General features: G+C 39.3%; 2 non-coding genes across 2 annotated transcripts; both read left to right on the top strand.

Moving 5' to 3' along the window:
- The first annotated feature begins 225 nt into the window (after nucleotides 1–225).
- Nucleotides 226–389, top strand: LOC115823608 (U1 spliceosomal RNA). The gene has a single exon (XR_004025639.1). It is a non-coding gene; the product is annotated as a U1 spliceosomal RNA (small nuclear RNA).
- Nucleotides 390–409: 20 nt separating this feature from the next.
- Nucleotides 410–481, top strand: trnah-gug (transfer RNA histidin (anticodon GUG)). The gene has a single exon. It is a non-coding gene; the product is annotated as a tRNA-His (tRNA).
- Nucleotides 482–14701: the final 14220 nt, after the last annotated feature.

The raw sequence follows: 14701 nt of genomic DNA, 5'->3' as shown, positions 1-14701 counted from the left end.
CAAACATTACTATGAGGGCCACACATTCATCTGTGTTCTGCAAAGCTGTGTGAATGCTGTACTTTGTGAAGCCATGTATCTTTGGTGGGGATTTATAATCAGATTAAGAGAAAAAGGCTTGGGAACACAGACTACTGAAAAAGAATGTATTATCACGCACGTCTGTTTTAAACTCTCATAATGAATTTATGATTTTAAGAAATGTGAAAGCAACACTGAAACTGTATACTTACCTGGCAAGGGAGACACAATGATTACGAAGGTGGTTCACCCAGGGTGAGGCTTAGCCATTGCACTTGGGCTAAGCTGACCTCTGCAAATTCCCCAAAGGCGGGAATCTCGACTGCATAATTTGCAGTAGTGGGGGACTGCATTCGCGCTCTCTTCTGAACTTAGCCTCTGGTAGCTCGCCGTGATCGTATAGTGGTTAGTACTCTGCGTTGTGGCCGCAGCAACCCCGGTTCGAATCCGGGTCACGGCAAGGATGTTCCCTGGCACAGCAATGAGGTGGATCTTTTGGGGCAGCCGTGATCTAAAGGTTAGAGAACCGGGCTTGTGACTGGAGGGTTGCTGGTTCGATTCCCAGGCCCAACATCCACGGCTGTGTGCCCTTGAGCAAGGCACTTAACCCTAACGCTCCCCGGGGGCAGAGGAATGCTGCCCACTGCTCCTGCGTCTGTTGTGTGTGTTCACTACTGGTGTGTTGGATGGGTTAAATGCAGAGAAAAATTCACTGCTTACTGTTCACAGTGTGTGTGTGCAATCACGGAGAATTTACATTTATATATGACTCCACATTGACTAATATATTATAGGCCTGCGTCTCAAACATATTGGCACTGATTCATACATGAACTGTTTTAAGGGTCAGAGTGTGTGGGAACACAAAAGAGGATACTTCTTTTAGTGTGCCTCGATGTAGCAAGACAGAAGAATTATGTTACGTTGCTATAGCCAACAGTTATATTATATTGCTATATTTCTGAATGTATCAAGGGAGAAGAATTATGTTAGCCTGCTGTAGTCAACAGTGAACACCAGTGGCCTAATGTGCATTATTTAACTCTGTATGTGGCATGAGGGGAATGACATAGTTCACTTATGTCGTGGAGGAGATCTTTAACGGTTATCCCTGTTAACAGTTTTCGTTTTATCCACACAGGCCAGAACTGTGAAGGGGTGGTCACACGGTAGTACCTGGACAATCTGAAGTCTGTGTATTCATTTGCTGAGACTCTTCTGACAAGAACTTTTAGACCCCTCTGGCCGGAATATCGGACTAAAGGATGCTGAAAAAGACTTTTAGTCATTTTTTATCTCTTCTCTTTCACCAAAAATTTTCTTCCACAACAAAGACTTCAATAGTTTCTCAGGAAAGGTTACACTGCGGGAGGAGTGCAGAGTTTTACAGTTCATGTGTGTGTGTGTGTGTGAGTTACAACTGCTGAGTGTTAAAACCGCTAATATGTGCTAAACTTTTGTGGCATAAACAATGATCAACACAACAATTACCTCCACCATGACAGCAAAGTGAGTCTATAGTCCCATAATCTAAAGCTATCATGTACCCTCTTCTGTCACAAAAATAAGCGCTAAGTAGAGAGTATATCTCCGTAATAAAAGTAAATGCACACAGGATAGCATCAGCATAGATTTTTAGTATTTATAAAGAAGTCCCATGAAGTATGCGTCATAGAAAGACACGTAGTACATTGGAGCCTTTGAATTATCATGACAGTTGGTAGGGGTCAAGTGAAGGGGGGGGGGGGGTAAGTTTGTGGCTGTGGAGGTAAGGGTTTCACAGAAAAAGTCAGCTGTGAGGTGCTTCTTGAAGATTTTGAAGGAGTCGAGAAACTGAATGGAACTGAGTAACTCATTCCATCGCCCATGAATGCAAAGAGTTCAGTTTGTGCCTTTCTGCTGCATGGTGGTGGAATTGCCAAATAGTGTTCCATTACAAACTGTAGTGGGCAGGATGGAACCTAGGTCTCAGTGAGTGACCAATGTATGTAGGCACGGATCCACTGGTCGCTTTGAAAGCCAGGTTCAGGGACTTGAAGTTGACTTGAGCAGATACAAGGGGAAGTGAAAGGAGATGAAGAGGGATGTGATGTGTGCTTGCTTTGGCTGATTGAAGACTGCACATGCAGTGGTATTTGAATGATCTGGAGTGGTTTGGTAGCACATCATAGTAGAACTGCCAGGAGAGAGTTGTAGTAGTCCAGCCTTGAGATTACAGGTGCCTGGACAAGGATTTTGGCTTTATTCTCTGACAGATTAGGGATGCAATGGTACACGGTATGTTGTCGAACCATTCGGTTCGCCCCCTTCGGTTCAATAAGCACACGTGAGATTTCGAGAATAAGGTCCTAATATTACGAAAATAAAGTCATTGTTGAGAAACAAGTCATAATACTACGTGAATAAAGCCATAACTTAATGAGAATAAAGTCATAATATGTCAAGAAAAAAAGTAATAATATTACAAGAATAAAGTCATAATTTTACGAAAAAATCATAATATTACGAGAATAAAATTGTAAAAATTTGAGGGAAAAAAAACATAATTTTTAGGAAAATATATTACCAGCAACCAACAAAACAGGCAAGAGGACAGTCAATGACACCCTCAGCCTGCTTCTAGTAACTGCTGTTTGTCTCAGGCGTCATTATTTGTGAAACCTATACTAAAGTATAACTTCAAGATTCTCCACGTTCCTCATTTTAACGCAGGTGGCAGGCTGCTCTTCTGATATTTTCCCTCTAAAATGACACGTGGCCTAAAATTGCGACTTTATTCTCATAATATTATGACTTTTTTTCTCGTAAAATTGTGACTTTATTCTTGTTATATAGTGACTTTTTTCTTGTAAAATTACGAATTTATCGAGAATAAAGCTGTAATATTACGACCTTATTCTCGAAATCTCAGAAGATAGACAGATACTTTGTTGATCCCGAAGGAAATCTCAGAATGTTTTTTCTTAAATGTAGCCCTAATATTCCATTGTACAAATCTGCTGTGTAGGAAAATTTTCAATACGATGACGAAGGTAAGAAGAACGTAAACAAACAAGCCATGGGCCCACTTTACCGCTCCATCCCTATGACAGATATGATCTGACTTTCATGATGTTGAACAGAATGAATCTGTAGGATTTGGAGATTGCTGCAATGTGATCAGTTATGGTCAGCTGGTTGTCTACCACTGTGCTTAAGTTTCTGGTAGACTTTGTCAGTAGTAGTGAAGATGAGCTGAGCTGAACAGAGATGCTATGATGAATCAAAGGATTGGCTGAGATGACCAGGGGTTCTGTTTTTGACAGGCTGGAATGTCAGTGAGGCCTGCAGACATGTGTGTTGAGATTGTGCTGTCACTCTGTCTGTCTGCTGGATGACAGAGCCCAGTGAGGTGGTGTACAATGAAAAGAGGAGAGATCCGAGCACTGATCCTTGAGGCATTCCAGTTGTTTGGAGACCACACCACTCCACAACACACCGTAGGATCTCCCTTAGAAGTGGGACTCAACCTATCTCCACCTGAGGGCCGTTCCTGTAATGCCAAGGCCAGAGAGCTGCATTAATGGTAGTAGTGGTTTAATTTGATCTCTGTTTGTTTTTCTTATTGCAGTGGTAAAGGAATGGAAAGAAAGAATTTAAGACCGTTCTCTCTTCAGGTTACACTCTGCAGGGTTCACAGGGATCACAGAGCATTGCTAACACAATCATTAAATTGTATAATGTAGCCCTGACACACTAGCATGCATTTTCTGTAAAAATGTTGATTCAAAAAGGCCTGAAGTCCAAATATGATGACAGAGATATCAGATTTTGGCAAGCCACTGTTTAAATTCTCCTCCAGAGGTTATGACTGTCGTTTCCAATATTATTTAATGTGTAAGATCCAAATATTATTTAATATGTAAGATCTTATAGCTGTCCATGACTCAACCCTTTAAATGGTTTGTGGGTACAGGCATGTAAATATTTGTCTTGAACTAAAGTGGGTACAAACATGTGAACACTCAAGCTGTCTAGCAGTCAAGTGGGTATGAACATGTAAATATTCCTCTTGGACTGGTGCTATTCTGTGAGTGCCATTCTGTAACCTCCCATCATTTTGGAAGAGCACTAACACTCCTATAGCCAATGTTACCTATGGACACCCTGTTCAATAGCATGCCTATTGTTTGAGTGTGCTAATACACACAGTTTTGGAGACTTGCAACGTATCTTTTAGAGAATAAATACTTTTTAAACAGTACTTGCTTTGCTGTTGCCTTTGCACGAATGCAGGAAAGATCATCTTAACACTGCTGCAGAACGAGCTGATAATCGTGGACTTCAGCATGTTCTGACATTTTCATGTTTACGGTTAGGCCGAACAGATTACAGATTGTACAATGAATATTTTTCATGTCTGCAATTTTCCAACAGGCCCTAAAAAAGGACTTAAGGCATAGGGCCTGCTGTGATTTATTCTTAGTCCAGACTTAGCCCACGTTTTTGATTTCCCTCCATAAAAATCCTCCAATGTGTTTTTAGTTCTTTCAGTCCACTTATTTCTTCCTCAGAGGAATTATGTGATTGTTTGTGATGTCCAAGCTACAGAGGAATGTCTGCATATGTGTCAAAGAGAAACAGAGACTTTCCCTCTGTTCTCCTCAGTTTGGAGTAAAGAGGAAAAATCTATAAAAGCTTAATGCATTTTGAATTGAACATTTAATTGTAGTATTATGATTAAAAATAATTTTAGTTGCAATGCTTTGCAAATATGACCTCTTTTTTTCTTTGTAAAATGTAAAAGTTTTAAAAATTTCAAGTGTGAAGGAGATCTGAGTTGCTGTTGTAGGAGTTTGGTAATTTGGTTTAGTCTGCTGTGTCAGAACTGAACGTACCTCTTCACTAGTTGATAATACAATGTTCTTGTGAAGAGTGTAGTCATTCCATTGTTAAACACAGATGAAAAATTGGACTTGAGAAATCACTCTAGCGTTTATAAAACAAACTTACAAATATTTATTGATAAACCTCCAGTATCCCTTTGCTCAATTGCCTTTCTTGTATCCATTTCTCCTCAAGTGTCTGCTTGCCGTTGTATTACATCTTGCAAAACCTATGTCCAGGAGACCTCAGAGCAGAGCACAAAACATTCTGGTAAACCAATGTTTTACAGAAATATATTCCTTTTAATTCAACAGAATATGCAAAATGCACCCAGTTTGCAAAAAAAAAAACCGAAACAATTCTGAGGACAGTTTCATTGGTATGGATAGTTGAATTTGAATGAAATATTAAATCACAGTATTATCATTTTATCTTTAATATAAATGATTTGTTTGATGATGTTAGGGTAAAGTCATCTTGTAAAAGTGGATAAACATTGCAATATTCCAGAAAAGGTTACAGTCATGCTAAGGCACTTATTCCTCATAAAATGACAGCAGTGTTTAGACAGATGAAAAGTAATGTGAAGAGATTCCATTTCTTACAGTTCAAGTGGCCAAAACTGCCCAAACCTGGAGAGTCACTCTTACATTCAAGGAGTTACTTTCATATGAAATTAAAAATCTCTTTGGCCTTAGTTATGGATCTCCAGTAGCATAAGGACCTGGCCGAGAGAAGGACATTTTCAAGTGAAAAATGAACTCTTGTCAGCTTACTACATGGATCTCATTGTCCAGCCGCTGAACTGCAGTTTTTGTCTGGCATTTTGCATTTCCATTCCCGGTCAAATAAACATGCCTGAGATCAGCTAACAGTGAGAATATGTGGCTAAACTGCAGTAAACACACAGGCAGGGATCAACAGAAATCATAGCTCAAGATAGTTGGAAAGCTTACCAAGACCATTTGCCTCCTCTGAAATTTACATCAAAGCATCACAAAATTTGATACTGCCAAAGAGTGAAATGAATTATCTGGGACAGACACACAAACACACACAGACAAGCACAAACTCATATGCACACTTGTGTTCATACACACACACACACACACACACACACACACAAATGAGAGGAAATGACATTTAAACACTTCTTGTTTAGGCGTGGATCCTTCCTGTAGCACAGTTTACCATTCATTCAAAGCATGATTCATTCAAGGCAGAGGATTAAGCTTTAATGACTCTCACTTTCTGAGGTTATTAATGTGAAGTCAAACACAGGTTCCATTTGTAAACAGAGTGTTCTCTGAGATGTTCTTTTGCTCTGAAACCTGATAGCATTAGTGCTTTCTCACTGAAAGAGCTGTCTATCAGCTCCTGATAAAGAAGGTCGTGTTCGTTTTTTAAATAGCTGGTTTAAAGTTGTATTGTAAATGTCAGCCTAAAGTATGATGAGTGATGTGGGTCTTAATGGTGCTTCTATGAACCTAAAAATACACAGCCACCTTTAAAACACTCACGCACAAACTGTAATCGCTGGATTAAATGACCAAGTCATAGGCAGTGAGGGTACTATGAACCTCCCTTTACAAAAACACACGCCAAGTGCTTGTAATACCATAATGAAATCTCTAATAAAGTCAAAGCAAAGGGTTAAGCAAGACATAGAAATGTAGCAGCAGAAAAAGTTAACATATGAAATCTAACTTTTTTGGCCAGCTGTGGAGGAGAGAGGAGAGACACTGTATTTTATCAATGTGACATGGGCAGAAATTGGTTCTCAGGGTTTGGTGTTGATCTAAAATTTCAGCTATGTTTTTTTCCTCACACCATAATAATAGGGATTCTTTGATTTTCTTTAATGGTTCACAAAGGTATTGTATTGGAGTTGTATTGGTTTCAAACCACTGGGTGTGTCTGGGCTGTGAGGTTGTAGACGAGTCCAGTCCCTCTCTCTCTCTTTCTCTCTCTCTCCCTCTCTCTCTCTCTCTCTCTCTCTCTTTCTCTCCCTCCCTCACACACACACACACACACACACACACACAAACACACACACACATGTTTGCTGCTTAGTGTCACATGTTGGAGGGGAGGTATTTGCTGAAATGCTGCACTGAATTAGGTTGAAACACCATTTCTGTATGAGAAACCCTGAAGACAGACAGAGAAATCTGGTACGGAGGAGCTGACTCCAGATGAACAGAATGTTTGATCTGGCAACACAGACAAATCACTTAGAAGGGTTTTTCCCTCAAAACATCCACATAACTTGGCTGGAACACTGAGGTATACACACACGCACACACACACACACACACACACACACACACACACACACACACACACACACATTCCTTAGTAACTAATTACTTTTATATGCAGTAATTGCTAAAGTAATTCAATTACTTTTGAAAGAAGTAACTAGTAATTGTAACTAATTACTAATTTTCAGTAACTTGCACAACACTGGTCATAAATAAATGGTTTGTGTCCTCATGTGACTTTGTTCAATGACATCCCCTAAACCAGTGCTCTAATGATGACTATACAAAACTTATACCGTAAAGATGAAAGACATTTTATTTGAAAATGTTTTTGTTGTTTTGCTGCAATTAAACAGAGACGACAAGGTTATTACACAATGTTTACTCTCATTTCATGGTATAAAATTGTTTATGGATTATCTTTGTTAAATTAGTTTTTTTTAATGTTTTGATCTGTCGTTTTAAAACTAATTAAAAAATGATGATACATATATGTTTTATACCACAAAAGACAGTAAACATTGTGTAATGAGCTTGTTCTCTCTGCTTAATGAAAATGCACACATACACACACACACACACACACACACACACACTAAAAGAGGATGACATTATTGACCTGAGGAAAAAATATAATCTGTGGATACCTCCTACATGGTTTTGTATCGGAGTTAGTGGGTGTATGTGTGTGTGTGTGGCCTGAGTGCTGTGCATAAAAACAATGCTCTCTGACTCACAGACAGACAAATAGAGACACTGGGAATTAACAAGTCCACAGTGAGTCTAATACCGTGAGTCTGTTTCTCACACATAAACCACTGACACAGAGTCAGTGTAGAGTTACAGCACTGATAAACTGCACCATGCCTGTGCACACAGTTCGGTTCTGTTTTTGCTTAAAACGTGCAGACTGCATGCCATCCGACAGCACTGGGTCATTTCAGTGACTCAAAGCCCACCCCAGGAAAAAGATGAACGTGAAGACGAAGATGGAAAGGTGAGGATGAACGTGTCAGTGTATGTAACCAAGGTAACATACCCAGATTATTCCTCGGTGTGATAGAGAGAATCTTTCCCACTTTTCCCAGGGAATGTGTGTGTCATATGGAGAAGGTCTCGCTCCACGTGGAACACTTCCAGTTCATTTGTCACACATTTCTCCCTGCAGATGAGTCACATGGAAAGAGATCATAGATCAGCTTGGCGCTTTCTTTCTTTCTTTCTTTCTTTCTTTCTTTCTTTCTTTCTTTCTTTCTTTCTTTCTTTCTTTCTTTCTTTCTTTCTCATGCATACACAGCAACATATACCTGATATGTACCTCTCTCTCTCTCTCTCTCTCTCTCTCTCTCTCTCTAAGATGAGCTTAGACACGCAAACATGATATTTTTAATCTTTTATCATATGTCTGTCTAATGGAGTCTCGTATATAAATCAAGCCACATGAAACAGTGTAAAATATCACTCTCTAAGAAGTCCCGCGTTCCCACACTTACAATAATATAATGCTTAATAATATACAACATGAGATTGGCTATAGGCCAAAGTTTTCAGCTGTCAAGAATTTTCTCATGATTAAGGTTAACTCCACCCAAAAAAACAAAACAAAACAAGAAAGGCTTAATTAAATTCATCAAGAGGTAATTACACACACATACACAAGAGACACTACTCTCAGCACAGTGGTATCAGTTTGCATTTGATGAAAATTTTCTTTGTCAGAGAGAAGAAATCTTAAAAACACAAATACTAGATGCTAATGTTACAATGGTGAAAACACACAAACACACACATGCACATGCGCACACACACACACTCACACTAAGGAGAAATGTTGAAATGCTGAAAAGGGACACACACACACAAATAATGCTGAAATGCAAAATACACACACACTGAAGAGTAAAAAGGTGGAATGCTGAAAACACACACCCTGAAAGGCAATGTTGCATTAATGTTATACTGCGTTAGCTCCCATTGTACCAGTGGCATTTGACTGACTGTAGGGTCATGCTTTACCCAGCACTGCAGAGCTTGAGCTTGTCCTCTGCTGACTGAAGCAATTTCAGTAGGTATCATACTATCCTGAAGTCAAAGCCCAGCACTTCATCATAGGTATTTCTCTACTCTCTCATCCTGTGAATCACCACACCACACTGAGCGAGACAGTGAGAATGAAAAAATGTATTGAGGATATCTGACAGTCCACTCAGAGAAATATTAGTAATATAAAAATAGTCCAGGTAGTCCTATGTGTACTAAATCAGTGATAGTTCTGGCGTATTCCCAATCTAATGAAGATATATGAGCAGTGATGTGAGAAAATAAATAATATTACATTTCCCTTTGGGTTCCAATGATGAAAACAGGGGATTTTTTGACCCGTGCTTGGGAAAGAACTTTGTAAAGTTCTTCTGTGTGTGTGTGTGTGTGTGTGTGTATGTGTGTCTCATTATGAGTACATTATGGGAAAATAGCACACGTAATATCTCTTACAGCATTCCCAGTAGAAACAACAAGAGTGAAAGAAATGTTGTTACTATGTTCCCCAGCATTAAGAAAGAAATGTTTTTACTGTTCTCCCCTGCATTATTAAAGCTAGGAGTCACTCAGCATCCCATAAAGAGTTGTTCCTTGCTCTCTCTGTCCGTCTGTCCGTCTGTCCGTCCGTCTGTCTGTCTGTCTCTCTCTCTCTCTCTCTCTCACACACACACTCACACACACACACACTAAACACGTATATTTACTCATTGGCAGTGTTTCTGTCCCAGTATGATGGTCACAAACAACTTAATGAGTATTCATTTAGGGTCAACACACGCATAGTCAGCTGTCATTTAGGGTAATTACAGGTTCAAAAGTTGCTTCTTTTAACTCAATTCATCTTACTTTTGACCCAGAATGATTTATCTGAGACAGACACGTACTCAGACAAACACAGACAAACACAAACTCATATGCACACTTGCCTTCACACACACACACAAACACACACAAACACACATACACACACACACACACACACACTCACACACACACACACACACACTCACACAAACACATGCACACACACCATGTAAATGTATGGTGGTCTTACTTCTTGAGTAATGGATCCAGATGTTATGTCAGTTGAGTATGAGTTAATCTATCATTTTCTCACTATTCTGTCCACGGCTCTCTTTATTATTTATATGTTTAGAGCACATATATGCTCTTTATGTCTCTCTTTGTCTCCCTGTCATGCTCTCTTTACCTCCCCTGTTTCTTCCCACATTTGGTACACCACTTTAGCCATAATCTCTGACTCAATAGACACTTTTTACTAAAGCTGGTTTGACTTGCCATCGACGCGCGCGGGTGTGTGCGTGTGTGTGTGTGTGTGTGTGTGCGCGTGTGTGTGTCTGTATGTGGGTGGATGTGAGGGTGTGTGCGCTTGTGCACGCGTGTGTGTATGTGTGTGTGTATGATTGCGTGTGTGTGTATGTGGGTGCGTGTGTGTGTGCGTGTAGCATGTGTGTATGTGTGTGTGGACATGGCCTGTTCTGTGTGTTTATTCTGTTGCAACAGAACTTATGATGTTTGTTTAGTGTTTTGTGTTTAGTTTGTGTGGTAAACACTGATAGACAGACCACCCAAAGCATCTGAATCTGTGGTTTGGTCTTAACATGTTGACCTCTGCATGTGAGGAGTTGAGTGTGGAAGAATATAAACACTGTCTGAGTTCATTTCAGTCTCTCAAATAACTCAATGAACAGAGGAGAACTGGATTCACACAGATTTATGAACAACATTAAAAACAAGCAAAATACAAAAAGGCCAAACTCTGTTGTGTTAAAACAACATATCTCCAAAAAGACAGCACTGTTTGCTGTTCTTTGGCTCTGTGCTGACCACATTCAAACTGTCAGTGTGTGTACAGTAGCTTGTCACCACCAAAGATTAACAACCAAAAGCTGTCTGGATCTCAATACGAATTATCATCTGAATGCTGGCGCATATGGCTTTTTCCAGCATTTTAATTCATTTCTTTTGTTTGTGGTACAGATTTGCTAAAAGCGCCCTTTTATTGCAGCTAAAAACGTGTTAGCCAGCTCCTCCCCAGAATGCTACCACCATGAACACTACTGAACTGAAGCCGTGGATCTCCCCTTAAAAACAAAAAGAAAGAAAGAAAGTTTAAAAAAAAAAAGAAAACAGAAAATGTCTTGGCATTTCATTCTAGAACACATGGACAATTTTCAGTTTAAGGTCACTGTCCAAATAATATGGTATTCATTTTCTCAAATGGTAATTTCCCCAGATAAATCTGTGAGTGTCCAGTGCCTGAGAAATGCAGCGTGTCTCTTTAGACGATGTATACACATGTGAAAAAAAACCACCCTGTACATCCTCAGATATGCACGAAAAAAAAAGAAAAAGAAAGAAAAAGTCAAACATAGTTTAAGAGTTGGTTGGCTGTCTATGAATTGATCTCCTTTGAGAGTTATTCATTTCAGACCGTACCTCATGAGTTTGTTCATACAATCAATTCAGTGCTTGTTTATTCTCTGGGCAAATGGCAGATGTAAGTCAAGATTTAGAAGTCAGGCAAATTTCTTTTAAAAGGATCAATGTCTTTGTTAAAATGAAATCATTGCTTTTCTTTCTTTTTTTTTTGTTTTGTTTATATGTAGCAAGGATTTTATTGATTGACAGAGCAGACAGATACATTGCATATGCATTTTTCTTTTTCCTTTCTTCTCTCTTTTTTTTTCTTTTGATTGACAGTTTAATTTGATATTTCTAAACAGAAAAGAAGTTTTTCAAACCCTCTGATTTGTCAGGAGTCTAAATGATCTTTCGCTCAGATCCTCTCACAATGTGTAGTATCAAACAAAGACTTCCTGTAAAACTAGAAGGAAAAGCAAAGAAAACTTGTAGGAATGAAACTGGGTTCCACATTAATCTTTTCACAGTTAACAGTCTCTTGGACTGAAAGCAGTTCACACCCATTGGAAACACTTTAAATATGCACACACGTAAAATATAGTCAGTACAGATATGAAGTTCATTATTTGTACTATTCAGATTAAGCATTTTTGTCACTCTCAGTAAGAAACACAGCACAAACGTCTGGTACACTGGTGTGATGTGAGGAGGTGTAATTTACTCCAGCTGTGAGTTGCTCTTTCAGAGAGTCTGAGAGCATAAAGAAATTCAATTCCACCTCAGGACCTGATGACAGCATTTTCCTGTGAGCAGCCGGTAAAGGCTGTCGAACTATTTTACTTTGAGTGAGCAAATCTCTAAAACAACGTCTCTCCCAGAAAACCGACATGTATTTCCATTTCTTTTTTTATTGGTGAGGCAACTGAAAGTTTCCACTGAAACTTCTCCCACAAGATATTGCATCAAGTCTGAAGAAGCACAGAAAATGCCAGTTAGGAACTGTATCGGTTCATCGCCTCAACTCAATGAGTCAGGTGGAGGTATAACATGACCTTCAGGAGAGGTGTGGCTGCACCTGCAGCTACAAGCAGGTGCTGTGTCCAGGGTTAGACGTGATTGACAGTGTGGTGTCTTCAATACAAGTCTCCAAAATACATTTACATGTTAGAGAGAATCTGTATGTAGGAATACCCTGTAATTTTGGTGAAGCTATCGAGTGGTGAGAGAAGTGAATGGACATTTGTCCCTTAACCATTGATGCTTAGTTGCAGTGAGCTGCTAATGCTATAAGTTCTGAACAGGGCTGTCTTCTCTGACTGTGGGGCGTATGGCAAGTGTGAGACTAAATTATCACAGTGTCTATTATACATCTCACTGCTTCCAGAAGACACAAGACTAGCTAATGTTCTCAAAGCCCTCCTTTAAAAACTAAAGATTAAGGGTTTTTTTTCCCTTTTGAACATCTGTTTTATTTGTGTCAAGTGAAGCAGTCAAACCTTTCCCAGCAAACACTACCTTCCCCCTGCATGCAAGTGTTTGGCTTTTTAACAACACAACGATAAGTCCAAGAATTCAAAATCAAAAAGTACACCATTACGTGCCTTAACTAGCGTAACTTTGTACTGAGTAGTACAAATGACTGTCTTTACACGGTGTATAGGAGCTGTAAGATTTAAGAGCTGATTTATACTATGCCAAAACCAGGGTGTGCTGTCATACGATCAATGACCTCACTGACCTTGGTAGAGTTTTCCACAATGGTGGCAACAACAGATTAGAGTTCTTCTCAGTATCTAGCTTTCACCTTCCGCTTAATGCATTTAGACAGGGCGGGGTCAGTTTGGGATCAGGGTGAGGTCAGTTTAGGGTGAAAGCGGAGAGAACTAAAAGAGCGATAACTTCACTACAGAATACAGATGGATGTTGTTCTCTGCATGAAGAAAGTGTAACTAGAGCCACGTGTTGAAACATTTTGAGAAAACAGCTACAGTCCCTCACAGATGCACAGTAAGCTCTCCCCTCTTTCATCCAGCACACACTAAACTCTACTAACCAACCTATAAATCTGGACACTATCCCTGAAAGAAAAAAAGCATTTCTAAGACCATAGCAATCTTAACTCAAACTCAGTAAACACAAAAGGAGAGATGGAGCACAAGCCTTTTCCAAATATTACTGATTCTATTTTTGCATTCTTCACATTATGTCCCCCTGATGTTTGCCAAATATACTGTAAATGATTAACTTTTGTTTATGATTTTCGCAAGCTGAAGGAAATCAGATGAATTGGCAGAGCAATAAGGTCAAAGGCAAACTGCAGGAAGGAGGACTACAGATCCCTGTTGCTTTTATTGGCAGGGAATACCTTAGTATTGGTCTTCTGTTGATTGCATGCTACCATGGCAAATTCAAAGTTATGAAGTGTTGTTGGGGTTTTGTTTTTTTTTTAACTGACATATTGGGGGCAGGTCAAAGTTGTTTAAAACTAAGCTTTAATTAAACTGTGTTCAAGACAAAGAATATCAGGTTTTATGAAATCACTAAGGTGAAGCAAGTAAACACAACAAAGCTGACAAACTACTGATTACTTATGGTAGTAACAGTAACAAAGAGCCTGATACTTTTTTGAGGTGAACAGTTTTTTTTTTTTCTCCCATGATTGTTCACTTAACTAAATGCACTTACTTTCCCTTTCTTTTAAAGATGAAGACTCAAGAGTTGACTAAGGTAGTGAGACTGTTTGTGTTTTTCCAAGGAAGTTTTTCCTTCTTCCTTTTCCTTAATGTAAACAGTATCCGAACACTAACGGTGAGGAGTAAGAGTCAGAATCCACAACCATCCAGTTACCGGGCCATTTCCCTCACAGCTATGTCAACTACAGGCATCACTTCCCTAAGTATTGTTCTGCACCTGTGTGTCAGAATGTCTTTGTTTTCATCAAGGAACTTTGGGGGCAGAGCATAAGCAATGAGCTGAATTTAGAGAATCTAAAAACTCCAAGCATAAACATAAGGAAGTATTTTCAGCACTGTTAGTTTTAATCCATTTACAGACAGACTGTAAAATCACACTACTGGTAACTAGTCCAAAAAGAAGTTATTTACATCAGTATGGATTTGGTGACT

The sequence above is a fragment of the Chanos chanos genome, chromosome 10 (assembly GCF_902362185.1).
Source record: "Chanos chanos chromosome 10, fChaCha1.1, whole genome shotgun sequence".
NCBI lineage: Eukaryota > Metazoa > Chordata > Actinopteri > Gonorynchiformes > Chanidae > Chanos > Chanos chanos.
This window is presented reverse-complemented; position numbering and strand designations above follow the sequence as displayed.